Source organism: Anser cygnoides, chromosome 10 (genome assembly GCF_040182565.1).
Source record: "Anser cygnoides isolate HZ-2024a breed goose chromosome 10, Taihu_goose_T2T_genome, whole genome shotgun sequence".
Taxonomy (NCBI): Eukaryota; Metazoa; Chordata; class Aves; order Anseriformes; family Anatidae; genus Anser; species Anser cygnoides.
The window spans coordinates 6,693,163-6,716,014 of NC_089882.1; the positions used below are offsets into that span (position 1 = coordinate 6,693,163).

Sequence of the window (22,852 nt, forward strand, 5' to 3'; positions counted from 1 at the left end):
GTTGCTAAACCCATGAGTCCCTCAGGCAGTAGTAGACAACTACTCTTGGCGTTGTTGCTTGTTTTACTGTTGTCTCGGATGACTAGGCAGCGTTTCTGTGATTTTAAGGCAGCGTGTTATTGCCAGTATCTGGGATGAAATTACCACTTACAGATGTAGAGGTGAAAATCTGACTCCCGTCGGCTGCCGAGCAGCACCGAGCATCGCTGGCTCGGGGGAGGCTGGCGGCGTGGAGCACCTACGGCGCGCGGGTCGTTTCGGCTTGCGCTGAGTACCAGGAATGAGCATCTGGCCCCTTCTTGTCTTTTTTTTTAACATCTGCTTGCCTGATTGTTTTCTTTTTTTCTTTTTTTTTTTTTTCCTGTGGCTCTTTTAATTTGTGGTGAATGTGTATTTAATGTAAGTAAGATGTTAGCTTCTGTCTAGTTTTTCAGCAAGCATTCCAGTAATTACTGGAGTACCTTTGAATGCTACAGCTGCTATTTCTAAGTTAAGGAATCACATTTTCCAAGCGTTTATAACTGAATTCACATGGGTAAAACTTGGCATTCAGATCGCCGGCCCACATATCTTATTTTGTCTTGATCCTTTATGGGAGCATATCAGCTTTGTGTTTGATTAAATGGTAAAAACGGCTTCTCGCTGCTTTGGGTGGGCTTGGAGTAATACTGCTTTGTGGAACCGTTTTAATTAAGAAAAGAAATAAATACCGATTTGGGCCTTGAAATTATTTGTTTGTAGTTACTACTGTGGGATGGTGTCTTTTATTTAATTATTATTTATTTTTTCCCCTTCTCTCTGTCCTCCTTACCCTTTAATACTGTGAGGGAGTTGCTCTTGTTTTAACGTTACTTGTTGGTATCTCTGTGAGGAGCTCCTCACAACGCGGTTTGATTCCTTCTCTGCTGATGGCAGGAAATGCCTTCGTGCCAGAGGATGCTGGCCGAGGCCAGGCTTCCCCCCTCACCCGCAGCAATATTAACTCGGCTTTTCCAAGTGCTCCTGGAGAGCAGCGTGCCCGGTTCCTGTTAACTGGGGGGGGGGGGGTGAAAAAAAAAAGAAAAAAAAGGCTATGATTTAAAATTCCCCGTTTTTTTCTTTGCAAATGCCAGCATTATGTGTGCAGGCTTGTGGTGACCTGCAGATTGCCTGCACCGGCGGCAGCGCTTTGGTTTGCGCTGTTTGAAAGCACGGTGCTGGTTTTGAGGGTGTCCCAGTGCTGCCATCACAGCCCCAGCCCCATCTGCGTCACCAAGTGGCTGACTCGCTCTCTTTCTCTCTCTCTCCACCTTTTTTCTTCTTAGGCTGTGAAGTCTGGTCCAGTGGAAATACGATTTTTGCATTGCCACGGCCAGAGACACGTATTTTATTTTTGAAACTCTTTTCTGACACTTACAAGTTGAAAAGTAATGAGCAAAAAAAAATACATATATGTAGTAAGAGTTGTGAAATTTGACCTCCGAATATACAGAGTAGATGTGATAGTTACAGAGGTTTTCTTTGGAGGAAATAAGGTACATTGCGCGGTTTGTTTCTACGGGCAGGTACGCTAAATGTAGGGCAGAGGAGTGGAACAATGAACCTAAACTGATGGAGCTGGTAGAGCTGAGTACTTCAGTAAATTATATTATTTGGTAACAGGAATTTTGTGAAAAGCCTTAGTCTTCCAATAGAAGTCTGAGAATACTGCCGTTCTTAATTAACTACCAATATTAATTTATGTCACTGTTATTGGCAACGGTTTTGCTCACACTTTAATATTTGAGCTGCTTAACTCTTCGTTGTGGCAAATGTCCCTTTAATAGGACACATAAAATGATGTTCCACAAGTAATTGTGCTTTAATTACAATTCGGGAGAGAAATCTATCCGAAATCAGGAGAGAGATGCTGGATTTGGTCCTGAGCTCAGATTTTGTTGGCTTAGGGCTTGCAGTCACTGATGTCTCTGGGCCCTGGGGTACATCAGAGCAGTGCTGTCCCCTGTGCTTTGCCCAGCACTTACCTGGGTCCCAGAGAAGTGTGTGTGAGCGTGGGGACAGATTTCTTGATCAGGGTTACACGTGGTTGGAGCTGATGGTCGGGTTGAACAAACGACTGTCCCACGAGGCGTTTGTGGGGCTGCCCGTGCCCGACACGAGCAGAATAACCCCAAACACGCTTCTTGCTCCTCTGCGCAACAGCCTTGTGCGGCGCGTACGGGTGGGCTCCTCGTCCCGTGGCCAGGACCTGCAGGTGAAGCATCCAGACAGGGCTGTGGATTTTGGCTTAGCCCTCCTCGGCGTTTCAAGAGCCGCTTGAACTTAAGGAATCCGTCCCTCTGGAATTCGGTAAACTCACCCGGCCCCGCAGGTCTGCCTCTCCATCAGTGTGCTCCCGCCTGCTCGCCGTCTTTGCTGCGGTGCCGGCGGAGCCGCTGGCGTGTCGGGGGGGACAGCTCTGTGATTAATGGCACCGCTCATGGGCTTGCCGTCGGGAGCTCCTTATCAGCCGCCCCGCGAAGCCCCCGCGGCCGTGCGCGGAGCGTGGCGGCGGGGAAACGCCGCCCTCCTCGCCCGGGAGTTAGGGCAGGTCGGCCGGCTGCTCTGTGGTTTGTTGTGTCTGGTTTGGTTCCTACTTTTCAAGTTGCAGTTGTATTTGGTCATTTGAGGCTTATTTTCAGAGTCTGGCCAAGCCAGCAGGATCCCCGTGCGCTGCAGGGGAACATAAAACATCAGCCTTTAAGCTGGAGTGCTCAGCAGATAAGGATTTTAAGTCTCTTGCATCGTGCACTGTGTCTTATGGGCTTATTTAGTATACTCCATTTGATTTAATTTAGATATTGAATAAGGAGAAGCACTTCAGGAGCCAGAAAAAAGTATCGCCTCTTCTTTCCCCGTTTCCTAACAGACAAAATGGCTGGAAGGGCTGATTTGGGCTGGGATTACATCGATTTCATTGTAAAAAGTAACAGGGTGTTTTCAAACCGCTTAAAAATCATGTTACGCTTTATCTGTACTGCTAAGTTTTCAAAAAGCGGGCAAGAATCCATTGGGCTTTTGTTTTATTTTTGCTTTTCCGTGACTGAACGTAAAGAATAACTCGTAGACCTTTGCAAAGGTTAGGAAGTTACACAATCTGCCCGCCGGTGGCCGGTGGCTCTGCCAGCGCTCTCCCCCTTCCCGTAAACACAGACGAGAATTGTGACTGGGCTGCTACGCGTCAGCATGCACGCTGATGGGGAGACGTTTGTCGCGCTGAAAGGTTTGGGTTTGCTGCTTGTTCGCGTTGGCAGGGCGGAGAGCTGCCTGGGAGCAGGAGGGGACGGGGGGCAAGTGCGGGGACGCCGCTCGCCCGCGGTGGCGCGGTGCGGGTGGCCCCGCTGCCGGGGCGGTGTCGAGCGGCTCCTGTCCGCACACAGCGTGGATGGGAAGGAGAAGGAACAGAAAACCCACCACAAATGTCTTACCGAGGCAGTAGGATGAGCGAAATCCCTCCGTGGTGAAGGCAGCGTGCCTGGGAGGTTTGAGGAGTCACTGGGGTTGTTTGCGTCACCGGCTGGCCGTGGTACACGCGAGGTTCATTTCTGTGTGCCCTTCGCTGAACGCCTCCCAAGCAACGCTGCAAAAAATGCATTTGGATGCTGATCAATCTGCACGCTCAGATAACCTTTTATTTGAGCATATTAATTATTGCATGGGTCTGCAGTGCTGTGGAGTAATGGCAGTAGGGCATTCTCTCAGCCAGTGGCAGCCTGGAGGATCTTCAGAGTGGGTGAAAATCATCCCAGAAGTATGTTTAAAAAAAGACAGGGAGAGAAAAAAAAAAAAAAAGGGAAAGAAAAGCAGGCCTCCCAAAAGCTGTGGTGGAACCCAGTATTAGCAAATGCTTCTAGGAAGTTTGACTGAGAGCCATATGGCAGTGTGGAGAGTATTATCCGCTGCTCCAAAAGTTGGTCTCTGAATCAGCCTATTGACTTCAACAGCACTTAATCATGTGTTTTAGTTCTCCTTTGAAAAGGGTTGCATTCCTGAATCATGTCCTCTGATTTTAACCACTAGACGGTACTTTGTTTTGTGGTAGCAGACAAGTCCAGTCATATTTCTGTGACTAAGTGTGCAAGTTTTGACTGCACCGCTGGTGAAGTATGCTGGTGAATATTCTTCCTCTTATCGAAATCTAAACGTGTGCCGCTGTCCTTGATTTTTGGGCTGAAATTCGGTGTCTTCTGTGATGCGGCTGGTGGGACACGGCAGGATACTGTGCAATTTTAGACACTCATCTGCAGAGCGATGCAGATGCTGCCTGCTACGTGTGATGTAAATAAACACGGGGGAAACCAGTGAGCTCAAAATACTGCCCTGAATTCTGCTTTCAAAAGCCCCGAGTGGTGTTGGAGGTGATTGAATCCATCTGCTAAAACAAGAACCAGTTGTGCCAGGCCAACCCAGGGTTGTGTTTGGATGCTGCACTACATCCTGGGTGCTCGCGGGTTGCTGTGCTGCGTCGGGGCTGAACTGCGCTCCACCTTTGTTTTGGGCCGCTCTGCTGGGCAAGCGGCTAGCAAGGAAAAGAGGAGGAAATCAGGTGAGGTTGCAATTAACTGCAGCTGTTAGGGATTTAAATCAGCGAGGTGTCAGCCCCACACTGCTCTGAAGTGAGGCTGGGAGGCACCCGGGCACTGCGGGTACGTGCTTAACCCTGCGGCACCTCGAGGGAGGAGGAAGAGGAAGAAGAGGATGCTTGCTGGGATGTGCCAAACTTTTCTCCTGGACAAAAGAGCACGTATACTGCTCTGCTGGGGAGGCGTGAAAGAAATGGGTGGGTTTGTGCCTCTTTGGGGATGTACTAGGCTGTGACCATCGTGTCCCTGTCCCGGAGCCAGTGCACGCGCAGAGCTGATGGACGCGGCCCGCGGGCTGCAGAGGTAGGATGCAGGTGAGCGTTGTTCCCGGCTGCCCGTGGTCTTTCCTCTCTGTGGGCTGAAAGAGGGCGTCCCCAGCGCTTCTTGCTGCAGTCTGTCCCCCGTTAAAATGGGCGGCCCCGGTGCTGCTACCTGACCTGGCACGCAGAGGGGACAAAACACCGTCCCCGCCAGTTACGGGGAGAGGGCGGCTGTGCTTCACTTCGGGCCGTACCAGTCGTCGTGTTTCAGCAGAATTTTTTGTCTCACCTTTGTGTTTTTCCAGCGAAAGCGCTTTTTACTTCCCAACTTTCAACATCTGGAATTCGGTTTCAGTTTATTAAAAAAAAAAAAAAAAATATTCAGAATCTGCAGTCTGCATGAAACACTGATGGCGTTGCGCTTGCCCGCGGTTTTTTAGCTTTAATTTTGTATCCTTCCTAAATGCCACAAGTCCGGAGTAGCTGCACATTCAGTAGCTGCTGTTTTCTTCTTTGGCTTAGCCTTAACCATTTATTTTTTTGATTATTTTTCCCCTTAGACACTTTTCTAATTGGGGATAATACCAAACTGATTAATCAAATTAAGCAGGAGAGCAAAGTGGCTGATGCACAAAGCCGTGTGTAGCTGCTGTCGGTGCAGCCACGTCTTGCTGGAGCTGCTGCTGCTTAGTGGGCCTCTCAGGCTTTTTTTTTCCCTTTTTTTTTTCTTTTTTTTAATAAGGTACTGTGTAGATCCCATTGACTTCAATTGTTGATTGGGATGCCTGACAGCCGGGAAATTAAGCCCCTGCTTTGTGACCGAGTTGAAGGCCAGATTTTGAAGGATTTTCAAATGCTTAGCACCAATAATTGGTGTTAGGTATTTTTTGGAAAAAGTTCAATTCTCATTTGGACATCTAAATAGGGGTGAGAGATTATGATACTTGTAGCGACTGGTGTTACTGGGATATGATGAAGGTTTTTCTGCAGAACCTGGCACCAAATGAGCTAGTTATTTTCCTGTCAAAATAAGAGCTTTGTTCTTTTGCGTTCCTACTTTATTTGCCGACGCTGAGCGTTTCTGCAAATTCTGATCCTGGAGGAGAAACTTCCCTGCTTCTGCCTCATTTTTATGTGTTTTCTGCGATGTTTTTCAAGGGGAGGGGGAGCAAAATGAGTCGAGTAAATCAGACAACTGTTGGAAAAAAGGGGACATGCAAAATCAAGTGTTCTACTTGCGTAATCTGTTTAACACCAGCGAGCCACAGAGCCTTGTGGGACACGGGAATAAAAGGAACATCTGTGCAGGCCACATGGCACGCTCCGGAGGAGTCCTCCATCCCAAGCAGCTCTGCTCTATTTGCAAATAAAAGCTCCAACCAACATCAAAAAGTTGAGGTGGATCCCAGCTGAAAGGGGAGAACAAATGTTACCTCTCACTGCAGCGAAGTGCCCCCAGCCAGCAGCCTCCCTAGTCTTTTTAAGGGTGTTTTGGGCATGTGCTTCTGGTGGCAATTAATGTGTTTGTTTGTTTGTTTTTTAAAAAAGTTGTTTATTTTGGAGACATATCTGGGTTGGAAAATTTTTGGAAATTGCTGAGCTTCTGAAGCTACAATCAAATACAGGTATACGAGATTGAAATAAGAACGGGGACGATGCTCTTCTGTGTTTTTCTGTTTGCTTGTTTGTTTTAATTTTTTCTCTGTTTCTGCTCCCATTGAACGTCCTGGTAACCCATCTGGCAAAGGAGCTGCAGAGATCCGAAGGCTTTCCAGGCTGCTGCAGGCGGTGTGTTTGGTAAACAGCCCCATCAGCAGGTGGGGCCCCGGGGAGCCGCAGCTGCTCCGGCCCCGCTCCCCTGGGTGCTCCCGGACTCGGGGATGGCTCCAGGGGAGGACAAACAAGCATTTTGCCTCCGCTTGCAACCCATCAGGGCACAGTACTTCTTGCAGGGCTGCATCCAGTCTGCAGCTTTGCATCCTCTAGGCAGGCTGTTTTGTTTTTAACAGGGTCGTGCATCGGCAAGCTGGGTAGTCTGTACCAAGCAGGCACGTATTTTTTTAATATGTAAATAGGAAAGGATGCTGGTTTCATCTCTATTCCAATGTACCCAGGGCGGCAATAACGCTTTTTTAAATCTCTGCGAAACAGATTGTACATGGCAAAATTAATGTCGCAACTCTCCAAGTATTTTCTCTAAAATATTTGAATTTTTGCATTTATTGTGCCGCTTGTTTGAGATAGCGAACGAAATCAGCCATGTATTCAAAGCTTAATTGGTGGAACACAGATTTATCCTAATTTAAAACAGTCGCTTAAAAACAGTTTTGTATATATGTATACATGGGCACAACTTTTCCTACAGTTGTCTGTTTTGGAGCGGTCTCGTAGGCACTGATGTACGAGTTGAACCTGTTTTCTTTCGTGCAACATGGCTTTAAGAAACGATCAGTAAAGCAGTGTTTTGTACTCTCACTGCAGTCAATAAACATCCTAATGCGAGTGGCGCGTGAGATGATTGAAGCTTTACCTTTGATCGGGCTTTGAAAGGTATCATGCAAAATATAGCCCAGGGTGTAAGTGCCTGTGGATGTCTTTTTTCCCCCGGTGTTGGTCTCCTGGCCGCGTGGTTGTGTTTGAGTTAACATCGGTTTTGTCCTGCCTGCTGCAGAAAGTGTGCTCCAGGTTGGGTTTGGAGCCCCGGAGCATCGGGACGGGCACAGTTCCTTGTGCCATAATGTAAGCTCTTGACAGCTCCTTAAATGCACGAAATGCTGCAGCCTGTTCTGCAGTTCGACGTAGGAAACAGTGATCTTGGTTGCTTCGCCTCCTCCCGAGGTCCCTTCCAAACCTTGCCATGCTGTGACTCTGTGAAACGTGCTGGGAGCAGCCAGACCGTGGGGAGGAGAGGGAAGAGGGCTGGGAGCACCAGGAAGGGCGGTGGGGCTGAGCTCACGCTGGTGAGATGAAGCCCGCAGTGGTCCACCAGGTCGTCTGCCACTGCTGCCCCTGAGGTGGAAGTAGTGAAATATTAAAACTTGTCTTTCGAATCTGTTCAATATTGAGAAGATTAATTTTTGTTGGGGGCAGATTAATAGGTTTCCTATTCTGATTAATCCAGTGATAATAGAAACGATGTGATTGCTGGAATTAATGAAGCCCAGATTCGCGTTCCAAGATTTGATTGACTCTGAGCTCCAGCTACACAGAAGCTGCTGCATCTCATCACCCCTTATTCAGCTGGCGCCTTCGCAGGATCCGTACGGGAGTGAGGCGGTGCAGGAGAAAATCCGTCCTGGAGGTCACATCGGGGAACCTGCTGGGGGAGAAGTTTGTCAGAGCGGCGCAGTTTTGCTCGCACCGCAGCTTTATTGGAGTTTGCTGTTTTTAACCCGGCAGGCTATTTTTGTGAAACTCGTCGGAAAGGAGTGTCCAATTCAGACGTGTGGGCGCATCATTAGAAGCTTCAATTTGTCAATGCCAGATCGAACTTGAGTGCGTGGGTAGATCATTAGAGGCTTCAGTTTATCAGAGCCGATCTATTCCCTGTTCCTCTCCCTCCTCCACCCTTCCCCTCCCCAGAACGCGGGGTGTCCCCACGCTGCGGCCCGTGGGGTGCCCCAGGGCCACACCGGGCTCCTCCTGGCAAGCAGCCGCCGTGCCTGGCTCCGTCAGGAGCTGGCGGGGAGGAAACGTTTTGTGGAGTGTTTTGGTGAGGTCAGTTCTTGGTGGCGTAAGAAAAATCCCTTTTTCCAGGCGTGCTGTCAAAGCGCAGGCCCGGCTGGGGCGCGATGTCCTCACCTCGTCCCGGTGCTGCCCACCATGGCCCTCACCTGCTGCAGGCCGAACCTATTATTTAGTCAACTCCCTTCGCCTCACAAATCTCACAACTTGAAATCTTTTGAGCAAGCATTAGCCAAAATGAGTCCCGATTCCTCATCTTTCAAACGGGGCTAATAATCCTGTCCTTCCCTACAGCCGTACCGTGGCTCAGGCCTGCAGAGCAGTCGCGTACTGAGGTGCAGCAGGTCAGCCGGGGAAAGCTTGCCCCAACACGTGTAGATGCGGCTTTCTGCTCGGCTACATACCCATCTGCGTATCTGTCATCGAGCGCGGCGATAAACCCAGCCTCGGCTCTGTGTTCCTGACACCGCTCCGTTGCTCCTCCGAAGCGCTCCGCTCCTCATGAATAAAGTAGCGCTGCTGCGAGCTGCGGGTCGCTGTCGGCGGGCAGGTATTTCGGAGCCTCTGAGACGTCACGTTTAGCATAAGTGGTGTTCGAAAACCCCTTTTTGGATCTGTTTTTATTGCGTAGCACAGTTTTATAATAGGGTCGCATAATCCCTATATTTAGGTTTCTGAACTGTTGTGATCTTCTTTGAGCCGTGGTAATGCATTTAGTCAAGGAGGGGAGAAAGCCCGGAGGCCAGAGAAGAACCTTTTTAAAATTTTTTTTTTTGTCTTATGAAATTCCGTGCAGTCATTGCTAAGACAGAAGCTTCCAGATGTTCCTCAGGACGGCTGCAGGGGGCTGCCGGAACAATTAACTCCGTGAGGTCGGGTCCTCACCACCACCAAAGCGCTGGTGGCCGTGGCAGGGCTGGGAGCAGCCACCGTGCTGGGGACGCTACGGAGGGAGAAGACCGGGCAATCAGGGGGCTGGAGGCACCGTGTGCCATCTAGGCCTTCATTTTTGTTTCCTACACCAGTCCCCCAGGATGCTTTCCTCTGTCGCAAAGTTTCTTTTCTCCTCGGAGGTCGTTGCCTCAGGTCCCTGGTGCGCAGAGGCTCTCCCAGGCGTGCGTGGAGGCAGCGAGCGCCCTCCCATCTGAGCTGCTGCTTAAATCCCGTGTGAGCTGGTGGGCACCGCGTTGGGGTACCACAGCCCCCTGCTCGTACGCCTGAGGATCAGCTTGTACGCAGCGTGGATGTTTTGTCGACGGAGAACATATACATCTCTTTTACAACACCCTTATTAGTAAAGCGGATGTTTAATTTGTGCAGCGACAGCTTCCTCTAAGCTAAGCTTAAACTCAATCTGTGTTACTAATAGCTGGGGAAAAAAACATACTAATTGGTGTTTCTTAACTGATGTTTGCAAATTTTCCCTTTTCACCCTGAACATCAAATGGTTCTTATATGTGTTTTTCCTTATCTCAGAGGAAAGATTATTGCTAACAAGAGATCCTACATTTTGTTAAGGTTTTATCGGGATGCGGTGAGCGCAGGCAGAGAGTAAATACTTCAGAAATTCAGACTGTTATATTTTGATAATGCAAAGTAGGTTAAAGTATCCGAATTTCGTGAAACAGTGCAGTGTTTTTGAGCAGAATATGAATTTGGATGGTGACACATTTTGGTATTTAGGATGAACATAAACTTGCCTGTCGGAAGGAGCAAATTGCAAGTCTGAAATAACAGCATCTTTTAAAACCTTTCTTAATACTGCATGTTTCAATTTAATTTAAAGCAAAATAAATTCCACTGTGTGATAGAGTAATGTTTGATATGTAGAAATATTCCTGTAACGCTCCCCACACCTCCAGCGCCTGTAACTGCCTTTTATTTTCAAAGGAAAATGGTAGGCTTTGATATGATTCTAACTAAGTGAAGTTTTAAAACATGTTTTTGTCTTTCAGTCTCCCGAGAACATTTTTTCTGAGTGATTCCAGCTTCCAGACACATTTGCCATGATAAGGGTTTCGATCCTTTCCCATATTTGCCCTGAGTCATGAGTGGATATGTGTGATGCCTGCAAGTAAAACTGGTGAGTCACCAAATCCAAGTTTGCAATAACTCTCACTTATTCTTTCTTACAGTCTCTCTTTCCCTTGCCCTTTTTTAATGGTGGGGATTTTTTGGGTTTCTTCTTTGTATTGCCTGTGCTTAAAAGCAAGTCACCACTATCCCTAACTGACACCACCCCCTCAAAAGAAAAAAAAAAAGACGTCGATTGTATTGAAATCTCCATGGTATCAAGTATTATCAATACAGGAAAAAAACCTCCCTTCCTTTATGTCTTCCCAACGTCCCCCCAAGTCCTTGGTGAAGATGTGAGGGCTTCCGTGGTGAAACTGGAGTTCAGCGATGCAAAGCCGCTGCCCGGGACTGAAGCCTGGCAGGCAGATGGGGTTTAAACATGCTTGTGTGTGCAATTCATGTAATGATTAAATATGAATATGGAGAGGCCTCCTCTCCATCATGTGTCAGAGGCTTTGCTCTCAGAGGAGCCATTGCCAACAAATAATTAGCTCCGCCGCTTGCTGCACTTACATCCCAGTGACAAAATGGTGTCACTGGTACACAGGAGAGCCGGCCCTTCACGTGCGCCTGCCCATGAGGCCTGGCCGCCTTCCTTGCAGGGGAACAAAGGGAGAAACCCTCCGGTAGGCAAGCCGGGCTGCTGTGTGTTGGGGCTTTGTCAGGCCTGAGAGGTGGCACGTCCTCTGTTAATTGCAGTCACCATTTGCCCCTGTCGTTAGCCAGTGGAGCTCCTGTCGGTCCCCTTTGTGCTGTTGTAGGGCAGTTGTGCCCGTCGTGGCCGGGCCCCACAGCCTGTCACGGGGACACTTCCCTTGCCCTCTCCTCCTACCCCTGCTGCTCTTGCACCTTCACACCTATTTACTACGTGGAGAGAGAGGAGGGGCAATTATTTCTTCGTTAATCAGGAGACAAAGAGGTTGGGGAAAGAGCAACCATCAGACCTTACAGGAGAATTGGGAGATCTATGTAAGAAGTCTTTAAACACTATGAAACCTGGGTAATTAAATTCCATAGGAAATGGGTGAGCAAATTGTTTCTTCTTTTAAAATAAATTAGTGTTTCTGTTGTATTTCTAATATCCTTCTGTGTGTTAGAAAGTGCATTTCAATTCAGAGATTATAAAAACAGAGAAATTCACACATCAGTGAATTGTAATTTTTTTAAGTTTCCATTTTTTTTCTTTCTTTTTTTCTTTTTTTTCCAGAGGTAGCATAATTACCATGTCATTTAGCAAAGATTATAATAGCTGTTCAGTTTTTACCGACTGGTGTAGTAAACAGTTGAATAAACCCATATGGCAGCTCAAAGTGTGCATGCAAGAGAAAGATTCTTACCATTTCCTTTATGTCTGAATCACCAACCTTGCTGATACGACTCAGATCCCCGAGCAGAGAGCAATCCCAGACTTCTCCAGTGATGCAAGAATTTCTCACTGCTCTGTAGCATGTGAATCAATTGATTTTAATCACGGTGGTTAGCTAATTAATTATTTCTTTGTCCCTGTGAAGTATGCGTAGAAAACTTGGGGTTATATACAAAGCACGTGCCTCTCTTTAAAGCAGTCTGTGCATATACTTAGTACTTCTTTAATAATGGTAAATAATATCTGGAGTCCAAATCTTACTGTTCAGGTCACTGTTAAAGGTCAAGGCCTTGCTCAGCCTGGCATAGGCTAAGTGCAAAAACACAGGGTATTGCAATAGCCCCATGGCACTGCCTGTAATGGGACTTTGTGTCGGGTCTCAGCAGCAGCAAATGGAAGGACCGGGGTATTTGGAAGCATCCCCTTGACATAACACTTTGAGTTATGGAGGTACAGAGCCACGGCAGACCAGCATCCTGAGGAAAGACAAAGTGTTCGAGTTGTGTGCCCTCTGGATACCGTCAGTATTAAGACATAAAAGCAACCAAAAGGATTGTTAACTCTCTCCAAATGCTGGCTTGAACAACACCAAGAAAAAGACTTAGGCTATTCCCCATAAAATTCACTTACTTCCAGTTACCTTAAAATTTTCTTGTCACATAATAGCTTTAAAATATCTTCTGAATGCATTAGACTCTCGAGGTGCTTAAAAAATATTGCCAAATAATGCTAGGAAATGACCAAGCGTTGAGCAGTCCCACTGGAAAGGAGCAGTTGGCCAAAACCGGTGCTTATGCTCATCTTAACCCTGATGTATGGGCAGCCCTCTGCCATAATTCTATCAGGAGATGGTAAGTTGCCTAGCAATGTACTGACTGTAGAGGGTACGTGTTGAGCTAATTCAGTTTTTGTTCTCGTTTTCCTTGAGAGTTCAGCTTAAAGGAGTGATCCTTTCTCTGGCTGCAGCAAGTGCCACTTCTCGGTATTCTCTCTCGTTCCCCACTCGAGTGTCCCTGATGATGTCAGGAATTCATTCACAGCCTTGTGCGTTTTAGAAGTTTCCAGCTTATTGAGTAACCAAATGTGGTTTCTGCTGATTGTGTTGACTGAATACGTAGGGCCTTTCGGAGAGGCGAGAGCTTTATTTAAAGCGGAGCATCTAGTTGTATACCATTTTATGGCAGACAAAGGTCGTCTAGGGTAAGCAGCCAGAACAGTGAATTGCCTCATTGCAACACCTAGGAAAATGAGACAGAAAGATACGGTAAAAGGCTTTAACAAATTGCTCATCGTTATAAATTTCTAAAGCCCAGGAATTGGTGCTGTGTACGTTTTTAAATTGGAGATAACCATGCTTGTACAATAAATTGACTTAAGAAGGGAACAAATCAAGGTGATGGGGTGGTACTAAAAACCCCGTCGTGCAGCGCGGTGCTGCGCAGGCGAAGCTGGCGGCGTCGGCAGAGCCCTGCCAGGTCTGCGTGGCTGCTCCGTGCTCCTGCACCGCTCGCTGGGGACGTTTGCACCGGGTTTCCTGCTGCCCTGTCCTGCAGGGGTGCCCTGCTTCTGCCGCAGCGTGCTGGGTGCCTCTCCTCCCGCAGGGATCGTCCCTGGCTACAGCAGGACTTGGTTCTGCTGAAACTTTCCTATCTGGAACTTTGTGCTCTGGGGGGGAGGAGAGAAGAAGCAATTTTAACAATTTAATATACTACATAATATGTTTTATAAGCTGGTGTGAATGCTCCTAAGTATTTTGGTCTTTTTTTCATAACACAATGAACCTAATATTGGTAAAAATACAGATCTTAGCTGCCACCATAAAGAGAGGCTAGATTTAATAAACAGTTATGAATGTTGGCAGCTGCCTATCAGATTGTATAACATCGGCTATAGCACATGAAGACAGTGTCAACTTACATTTTATCTCAGAAGTATTTTCAAAGCATTTATTTTGCTTTCTCTTGAGTCCTTAACCTAATTCAAGTTATATAATTGGCTGAATATTTTTCCACATAGCTAATTGGCTGGGTGCCAGCGTGGAAACCATTGTCTGACTTGATGATGATCAGAAATTAACATGACATTTGCGTGGTGGTAATGGAATACATTAGTAATGTAATTCATGACTGTAAGAAAGAGACCATCATCTCCCACCTCTGATCAGCAGGAGGGGCTGGGAGGATGATGAAATGCTCCCAGCAGGCACCTCACAGCAGTGGCTGGCCAATCTCTATGTCAAATTTAGTTTTAAATTCTTCAGACAAAGCTGTAACGCTTACCAATTAATTACTACAAATGTCAATTAAAAATCTACCAAATAATACAGTAAGATTAAATTTCAATTAAAAAAATTACATTTAACAAGGAAGATACAACATTATTTTAATGAATTCTGCTGAAGGTGACAGTTTATCTAGATATATTTATACCATGTAGGTGGATCTAAATTCATTGGATAATGTTAACCATGTTACTCCGTATACTTATTAGTTTTGAAAATTATTTCCACTTGGGCTGTGTCCTGGAGGAGATGGGGCATCAAGGGGCATTTCTCATCACCGGGATGAAGGGGAATTTCACGCCTTTTAAGTACAAATACATTCTCACACCTAAAATGAGGGCTTTGTTGTAGACTTTTACACCGGCGGAATTAGCGGCGTTTTTCATTGTTTGGCATTTATGAAACCAAACGTAGAGTTTTCGTTGTGGTGGTAGAACAAGCCGTAACTTTGCTATAAATATGGTGATTTACTCAGGACAGTTTTTCAAGTAATCCGTTTTGCCGTACGAACAATATCCATTATCCCAGTAAATCACTTAACAGGCAAAGATTTTGCTGTGCGAAGGTGGTGAACTGCAAGTCCTGAGCAGAGCTTTTATCTGCAAGGCTTCGCCCTGGCTTACGCTTAAATTAAATCTCCTAGTTGCTACTACGGATGCGTAAAGATCTGTTTTGGACCTGGAGTGGCGCAGCAGATGTCACACAGCGCGATGGAGCCGGGAGCCTCCGCGTGTACGACAGCGGCACCACGGATCCAGGGTGTTAGCCCTGCAAAGCGGCTCTTGTAGCTGGAGTTCTCTGTTGTGGGATTTGTTTTTATCCAGCAGGTCAGCTCCTACGGGCTGGAGGTAGAAATGGCAGTGCTCCGGGAGCTGGTGGGCAAGGGAGAGCCTGCAGGCGTGCGTGCGGGCAGAGCTGGGCCGTGCAAGAGGCTCTCCCCGCGGTGTTAAAGCACTGGTGAGCCAAGGCTTCTAAATATCATTTGAAGAACTACTTTCTCAGCTTCCTTGATTTTTTTTTTTTTTCGACGAGCATTTATTATGTTTTCACACCATCGTGTCAAAAATAGGTAAGAGGGAAGGCATAATTGAGGAAACAGATTTTGTGTGTCAAGCCAGCACTGAGAAAACGCACTCCCAGGGACCAGGAGGCTCCTTCTCCTTGCCATTGCTGTGTCTGCAGCCGTACATTTCAGCAGGTTTAAGTGTAGAATGAAAAAACAAACACAGAGACAGAAAAGCCAAAAACTACTAATGGCAGATTAAAGTACTGATAGCTACCTAGTAGACGGGCTTTGGTACCTTGTAGGTGTTCCAGCCTTGCCTATCGGTGGGTAAATGCTAGTAGCACGATCTCTGCCTCACTGTTGTTCAGATACCTTTGGGTATTGGTAACAGCTTTACAGGATCATTCCTGCTTCTTGCTATTATCTGATAAAGCTATAATCAGCAGGAGATGGGAGACAGCCTTTTTTTTTTCCCCATAAAGGCCTCAGGAAATGGATGCTGTGGAAGTGTAAGAGCAGCTGAAATGTTTTCTCACCAGTCCTCACAGACAGCAAGGTGATGGAGAGAAAGGTGGAGCAAGGCAGACTCATTTCCTCACCAGCAGCCAGAAAGCTTTAAATGAAGAGGCAGGGAGGGAAGAGTGGGAACATGTAACATCTTTCTACCAGGAGGTAATGGTGTGAGGAGGCTGTGGGTTTGGGGCACCCACTGGTTGGGCAATTAGGTGGGCGCTGGAGCTGCTGCTCTTAAAAACCTGCCTTTCCAGGGGCTTTCAGCTCTGCACAGGGCCAGCCATTTTCTGATTCGAGCCCTGGGATGAAGCTCTTGCTCCAGCTGTTGTCTGAGAAGTGCTGTATGTGGTACTGCAGGAGCCGAGCACCTCCATACCACAAGCGCTGGTGTGGTGGGGTGTCCCCGTGCAGCTTGTGGCCATCCGGAGCCCCCAGCGTGGTGTTCGGTCTCCTCACAAGTTCTTACAGGTGGATTTCTGCCTTTGGCAGGGAAACGCTTTCCTCTTTCTACGAGAGTTGGCCAGACATCTTGAAGGAAGAGTGTCTTTGACTTTGGAAGAAATATTTATCTCTCTTAGTCTTTTCCTTTTCCTTAGTGTGAAGTTATGTCAGCTACATTACACTGAGGGAACGCTGAGCTGGGGGAGGATACTTTAATAAGCTGCCCTCTTGCTGCCAGTTTATTCCAAGCTTTCATCCGCTGATTTACATCCCATCTGAAGTAAAAATACCCAGACTTCAGTAGTTTGTTTACCTCAGCGTATATCACTGTGGGGCGACCCGAGGAGCTGTAAGAACCGCTCTGGCTGTGACATTTGCACGAGCCGCGAGGAAAGGTGAGAGCCGACAGACGCCGCGCGCCGCGAAAAGGCAACAGGGTTTATTAAGTCTTCCTCGTACCGTGGTTTATAGTATTTAGACGAAAGCAAACGTCTCCGGGGAGGGCTTAGGAAGTGAGAGACTGGGGAGAGCTCTCCCAGCTGATGGCAGGTCCCGGCCCCTCAAGGAAGGCGTGGGAGGCCGCCCCGCCGGGCAGGCCCGCAGGGGTGTCCCGAGGAGCTGCTGCGGCCCAGGACGTGGACGTGAAGCACTTGCGTAGGACGAAGCCATCATCCTGTCATCGTGGTAATGCTCCCGGGGAGATAGCCTGAAATACTCTTTGTCTTCATTAATACCCCTTCCCAGCAGAGCCTTAAGAGATCATCCTCTCTTTCAGATATACAAGGAAACTGAATGCAGAGTTGTTTGTCAAGAAAATCCCATTTCTGTACGGCGGCTGTAAAACCCCAGATGCTGAGCGTACAGGGAGGCTGCTCTGTCATCAGCCGGCGGAGGGGAGAGTTGGAAATAAAAGCCAGGGGTAACTCCCTTCTGACAGGGGTGTGGTGGCTGTGTCTTCAAATGGCTTCGGGAGCCCGCCACGCCAAGCCTTTATGGATGTCGTTCTCACGAGCTAGGTAACAGATAAGTCCGAGCAAGGATATCTACATGAAAGGAAGACCTTTGCTCCAGGAAAATATCCATCGCTGCTTTTAACAGCACGGTTCGGGATCGCAGTGCGGAGCGTCTGAAGCGTTTTGGGTCCTTTTGTTGCGAAGGAGGCGCCGCGGGACCGGGGCTGCTCTTGAAGTCTCGCAAGCATTCAATATCCCATTGAGTGCGGGGCAGCAGGATGTGACCGCTGCAGAAAGAAAGGCGGCGTTCGGGGGCTTTATGCTTATTGTTTTCAGCAGAGCTGTACTGGAACCAATAAAGTCGCTGCCACCACTGCTTTGAGAAAAAGTGGCTACAGCTGAGAAAGAGAGAGGCAAAATTATGAATTAAAAAACCCAATGCCAAACCCATTATTTTGCTCTTGAAAAAAACATCTTAACTTTCCTGTCTTTTTCTTTCTTTTTTTTTTTTTTTTTTCCTCCACACGGAGTGAATCTTTGGGACACTAATGTTCCACTGTCATGTTTGTTTAAAAATTGTTTTGACAGTGCTTTTCTGGGGTCAAATCCTGAAGTTTCTCTCCATGTGTTTCAGCTAGGCAAAACTCCCAGCGTCTCAACAGGGGCTTTTCCAACAGAGGGGAAGACTAATACTTCTCGATTTAATTGGGAATTTCATCTGAAGCAACAAAAGAGAGGCCCGGATTTTGAGTTTTTGGGTTTTGTTTTTTAAGTACCGCAGACTGGTGTCCGGCTGCCCGGCAGCACGGCTGCACGCGGGCTGGCTCTCGCCGTGGGTTCGGCGGGCAGAGCCCTCACCCGCACCCTGCCCTCGGTGCTCTCGGGGGTTTGGCCTTCACCTGGGATTTCCAGGCTTTTTGTGGGTTTAATTCCAGCCTTAATACTGCTTCAGTGTAATGTTTTCGTGGTTTAATGTTCTTGGAGTTTTTTTACAGTGTTTCTTTTAAATTCTGTCACTGAAGTGTATGAGAGTTGACAAGTGTAAATATGTAGTTAGACAATTTCAAAAGTGTATTATTTACTGATCGACCATAATGGCTCCAAAGGAGCCATTATACTCAATCATATCATGTCAGTCTGTGGCACTTATTATGATGGTAATATGGATATGCATATTATATTTTTTTTAAGCAAGAGAAGCGTTATTGTGCGTGTGTAAAAGCTGTTTTTAATTGTCAGTAATGCTCTGAGCTTTTTTTTGATATCAAGATTTTAAACCACCTATGGCTACCAGCCTACAAAGCGTGGTAGCAAAGATCTGTGTTGATGTGCAGATGAAAAAAGCCATGCCTGGTATTTACAGCAATGTGACTGTGCGTGTCCTTAATGTGGCTCTTTTATGGCTTTATTAGATCCGAGGGCAACCTAGAACCCTAACCTGAGAGCTTGGCAGGTAAAAGCTTTCCGTTTTATCTCTGCAGCTTTCATCTGCTGCTGTAAGCTCTTTCCCTGACTTCCTAATTGTGTTTGTGACATTAGCAAATGGCTGGTCTGAAAATACCGTGCAGTGTAAGTCATGTTAATTCAGTGATCTTTTTTTAAGGTGTCACAGAAGATGTCTTTTTGTAGCGCTGGGGTAGAGAAAGGAGGAGAGAAGGCAGAATGAGAACATCGAACCGTATAAAATAAAAGAAAGAGACAAGCAGAGAGCTGGGAGTGCTAAATATGCTTCAGCCTTTCGGTAGAGCTGGTTTCCGTTGAGAAAGAGGTAGGAGATAGCGAGCAGTAGCTCGCTTGCTAGAAAATGTCCACGAGGCTTGTTGCGGAGAAGAAGGGAGGACAGCTCTGGTTGTAAGGGCTGGATGCGGGGAGCTGAGGTGCGAATCTGGCATGGGGCACGGCAAATCAATTGCGGAGCAATAATTAGAGAGAGGAGGAGGAATCAGAAGTGTTTCCCAACTTAGAAACGAGGATGTGACTGGCTCTAGCTGTTGCTACTCGGAGGTAGGGAAAGAATAAAGGAATCTGACTGCGCTGGGCAAAGTCCTCGCTGCAGAAGGCACAGCCGAGGTGACATCCGCGTTGTGGATGGGGCACAGGAGAGAACCCAGCGCGGCCGAGGAGCGACGGGCTGCAGCAGGGCAGTGCCACGTCGGCAGGAGCTGCGAGGCTGGCCCGGGCTCTGAGTCCTCCCTGGAGGTGGGAGAAGTTCTCCCTGACGTGGGGCTTGCACAGAGAGGTCCTGGCTGTTAGTGCTTGTATTTCAGTTGCAAAGCCTCAAAGCAGATGACTGCTTTGTCTTTCCTATTCAGACTTCAGCACTAGTTCTGCTTTGTTGCTCTGTTATCAGAGGAGTTATTTACACTGCTGTGAATGAAATTGGGCTAATTACTAGACAGCTATTTTTCCCCCTTATTCTAAAGAACCTTCCACTGGAAATGCATTTTGCTTTAAATATGGACAAATTAACCAAAAGATGCTAGAATGAGCCAATTTTGAGTAGTTCAGGGGTGGAAGGACACGTACACGTGATTTTGCAGATGATGCACCGATAAGAGATTTCCTTGCAACAGTTTCTAAAAGAATAGAAGTAACAAGGACTCGTAGTCATTTTTGCATTAATTCTAACTTGTCTCTTTCTAGAATTGTATTAAAACCATTTGTCCTCTTTTGAAATACTGAACAAAAAGCATAAAAGCGAGTAAATACCCTTTGACTCTTTCTGTCCTTGACCTACATAAACAACTGTATTCAGGCTCAGGACTGAGTCTTTTTTTTGTGAAAAGATGAGGGAAGGTTAAGCTTAATTATTTCTTTTGAGATGCTTCTTATTTAGCAAAGTTAGTTGTTGAAGTCTCATCAGCTAAAACGTGAAATATCGGTGATATTTCTGCTGGCACCGTTAGTTTAATATTCCTAATAAATTGTGTAACTGCTCATTTGTGTAAGAGGATGGGGTTTCTGAAGCTGCAGTGCATTTGTACGCACACACGCACTAGCACACAACACTTGTTGATGATTCAGAGCAGGAGTAGAGTAATTCAGATCTTGGACTGCCTCACGTGTGATTGGCTTCCTTTCTGGGGGACTTATTTTAGGGAAAAATCAATGTCAACTGAAAAACATTCCATTCTGAAAAGACAAAAATTCCCCTACTTGTGAAAATGTGTCTTGGCAGCTGATTTAACTTATGATACAAGATTTAACACTTTTCACTAAACATGAATATTTACCATGGCAACAGCTACGTTACGGGCCACATGTTGGAGACTTGCACATTGTTGCAGAAACTTGTAACTCGCCGCATTTAGACAAGCCCTTGTTTCCGCTGGCAGGAGGAACCCGGCGTGCCCGGACCTCCTCTGCGGCCAGCATCCCTCCCCGGGGCACCGGACCCGCGCGGGGCTCCGGCATCCTCAGGCTGCTCTGCCCCCGTGCTACCGCCTTGGCTCCTTGTCACCTCTTATTTGCCGTGTGAGTCGTTTTCCAGGCGACGTTAATGGAATCACGCTCGTCGGGGGCTTGGGGAAGGCGTGAGGATGAGGACGGAGCCCTGGCGGCTGCCGTCCCCGGCTGGAGGCACGGAGCCACGCGCGGGAAGGGGCCGGGGCTGCCCCGACGTGCTGGAGGTGGTGCGCTGGTCTGCTGAGCCGCACGAGCTGCGTGCTCTTGGAGTGGTGGGAAGAGAAAGCGTAGCTGGGCTGCGGATACCTTAAATGGAGCAGTTTCATTTTATTTATTTGTACAAGAGAGGAGGAGTATAAATTCTCTCCCTTTGGGTTGAGGCTAGCGCAGGGTCAGGCAGAAAACCCTTCTCCCGGAGGTAAAAACCCCGTGTTAAAATGTTTCTCCCACCTTGAGGTGTCTGGTCCCGGCCACGGTTAAGGAAAAACAACTGACCTAGAGGGGTTCAGACCTTCCTCCTTCCGCGCCCCGCTGGGATTTCTGTCCTTTCCCTTTCACTTAGAGCACTGCAGCTCAAAGGGAAGGTAGCTAGTGAGCTGAGCCTGCGAGCAGGAGCCTAACCTGCCCCAGGAGGGACCCCTAGGAGGGACCCCTGTGCGGTAGGAGGGGGAAACGAGTCGCTCCCCGGCAGGGTCAGGGCTGGGTGTCCTGGCACGGTGCACTCGCCGTGCCCGCTCTCCTGGTGCCGCTTGCCCTCGTGTGCCTGGGTTCAGTTTTGGCCTTCGCTTGGCACGAATTTGCCGAGCCGTGATGATGCAAAACTTAAATAATTTGCTTCTCTTTTTCGCGTGGCGCCTTTGGAAGGTGGTGTATTCGTTTCCATTTTGTGTTAAATGAGAGCTAAGTGGTTGAACTTTGTAGGTTTAGTCCTGTACAAACACACCCGTGTTTAAATCCTTTCAGCCTGTGTACGTGTGACTAAGACAAAAGCAACGGAGTAGGGCCTCTGATTTTTGTTTTACTCGAATCAAATATCCCATTGGGATTTCAATTATAAGTGAACGTTACACTTGTTTGTTACTAAGGTGACTACAGTGTCAAGGTTATGTGGATGTTGTAGTATTATAAATGCAAGGATAATGCAAAAAAGAAAAATAGTTGTGTTGGCTAAAATCATCCCATTCCTATAGCATAAAGTTGCACACTGTCCTACATTTCAATTCTCGTTCTATTAAATTACCTGTTTAATAATTTGAATCCAGTGTTATTTTTATATTATATTGCAAATGTGTGACTGTGAGGTTATTTTTAAGATATATTTATTAAGGGAATGAATACAATAAGACAAGTCATTGCAGCCCACATACAGTTCCTTGACTTCTCATTTTATGATGTTTCAATTGCATATGATTACTGAATGTAAGTTTTAACTTTTATGGGGGTTCATTACAGATGCAGCTGTGTAGAGAGAAATTCAATAGAAATTTGATATTTTTTTTAAAGCTTTAAAAGTGTAGTGAGATGGAGCGACTTGATGGAATATAGCTCCAGGCTTCCTGCTCTGAGCTTGGATGCACTCTTGTGGGGTCTTCAAGGGCTTAGCTGGGCTTCACTGGGAATTTGCCTGTTGCTGATGGTGGGGAGAGGAAGGGCACCAGCAAGAGGTCCGTGTGTTTGGGGGGCAGGAGACCGCTGCATCTCAGAGCAAGGGTGTTTGCCTCCCCAGGGCAGGACACAGAGGAGAGGTGATGGCCTCGGTCGGGGCAAGGACTGGATGAAAATCAGCATCCTGGTGGAGAGCTGCAGTTTCAGTGAAGCTGTGGTGTTCTCTTCTAATTGAGATTCTGAGTCAAATGAACTCCCCCAAAAAAACGATACTGAAAGCAATCTTAGCGAGCAAGCACTGAGAAAATAAATTTGGGGGCACGCTTAAAGGAATGGTTGTGGTAAATGAGTAAGTCTACCCTGCAGTTAAATGCTGCAGTGCTTCATGTGAATGCTAAGCAGGAACATATCACATGGAGTGTAGTTTAGTTGAACAATTTATTGGCATAATGTGTTTGTTTTTAGCATGTAGGAATGTAAACTTATATAACCGAATGATCATGTCTCCCAGTAGTGAGGAACCCTCATATTAAAAACTGTGACATTAGCCGTTCATAGAAAACCTGTTTCAGATTACAGGCTGTTTATTTCCAAACATCAACTTCCCGTAAGGCTGCAAACCGAAATCCGGAGCGAAGACGTACTTCTCAGGGCGTACAGA

At 47.1% G+C, this 22,852-nt stretch overlaps 1 protein-coding gene across 8 annotated transcripts in view; it reads left to right on the top strand.

The window, feature by feature from the left end:
• FOXP1 (forkhead box P1) overlaps positions 1 to 22,852 on the top strand; it is a 371,023-nt gene that overhangs the window by 32,470 nt on the left and 315,701 nt on the right. For 7 of the 8 annotated variants that reach the window (XM_067003312.1, XM_067003311.1, XM_067003309.1 and 4 more), the window contains exon 2: positions 10,501 to 10,628. The gene's annotated coding sequence lies outside the window, so the exon portion shown is untranslated. Of the gene's footprint in view, positions 1 to 8,843; positions 9,096 to 10,500; positions 10,629 to 22,852 lie in introns of those variants that run through there. The other variant, XM_013180227.3, reaches the window with a different exon arrangement.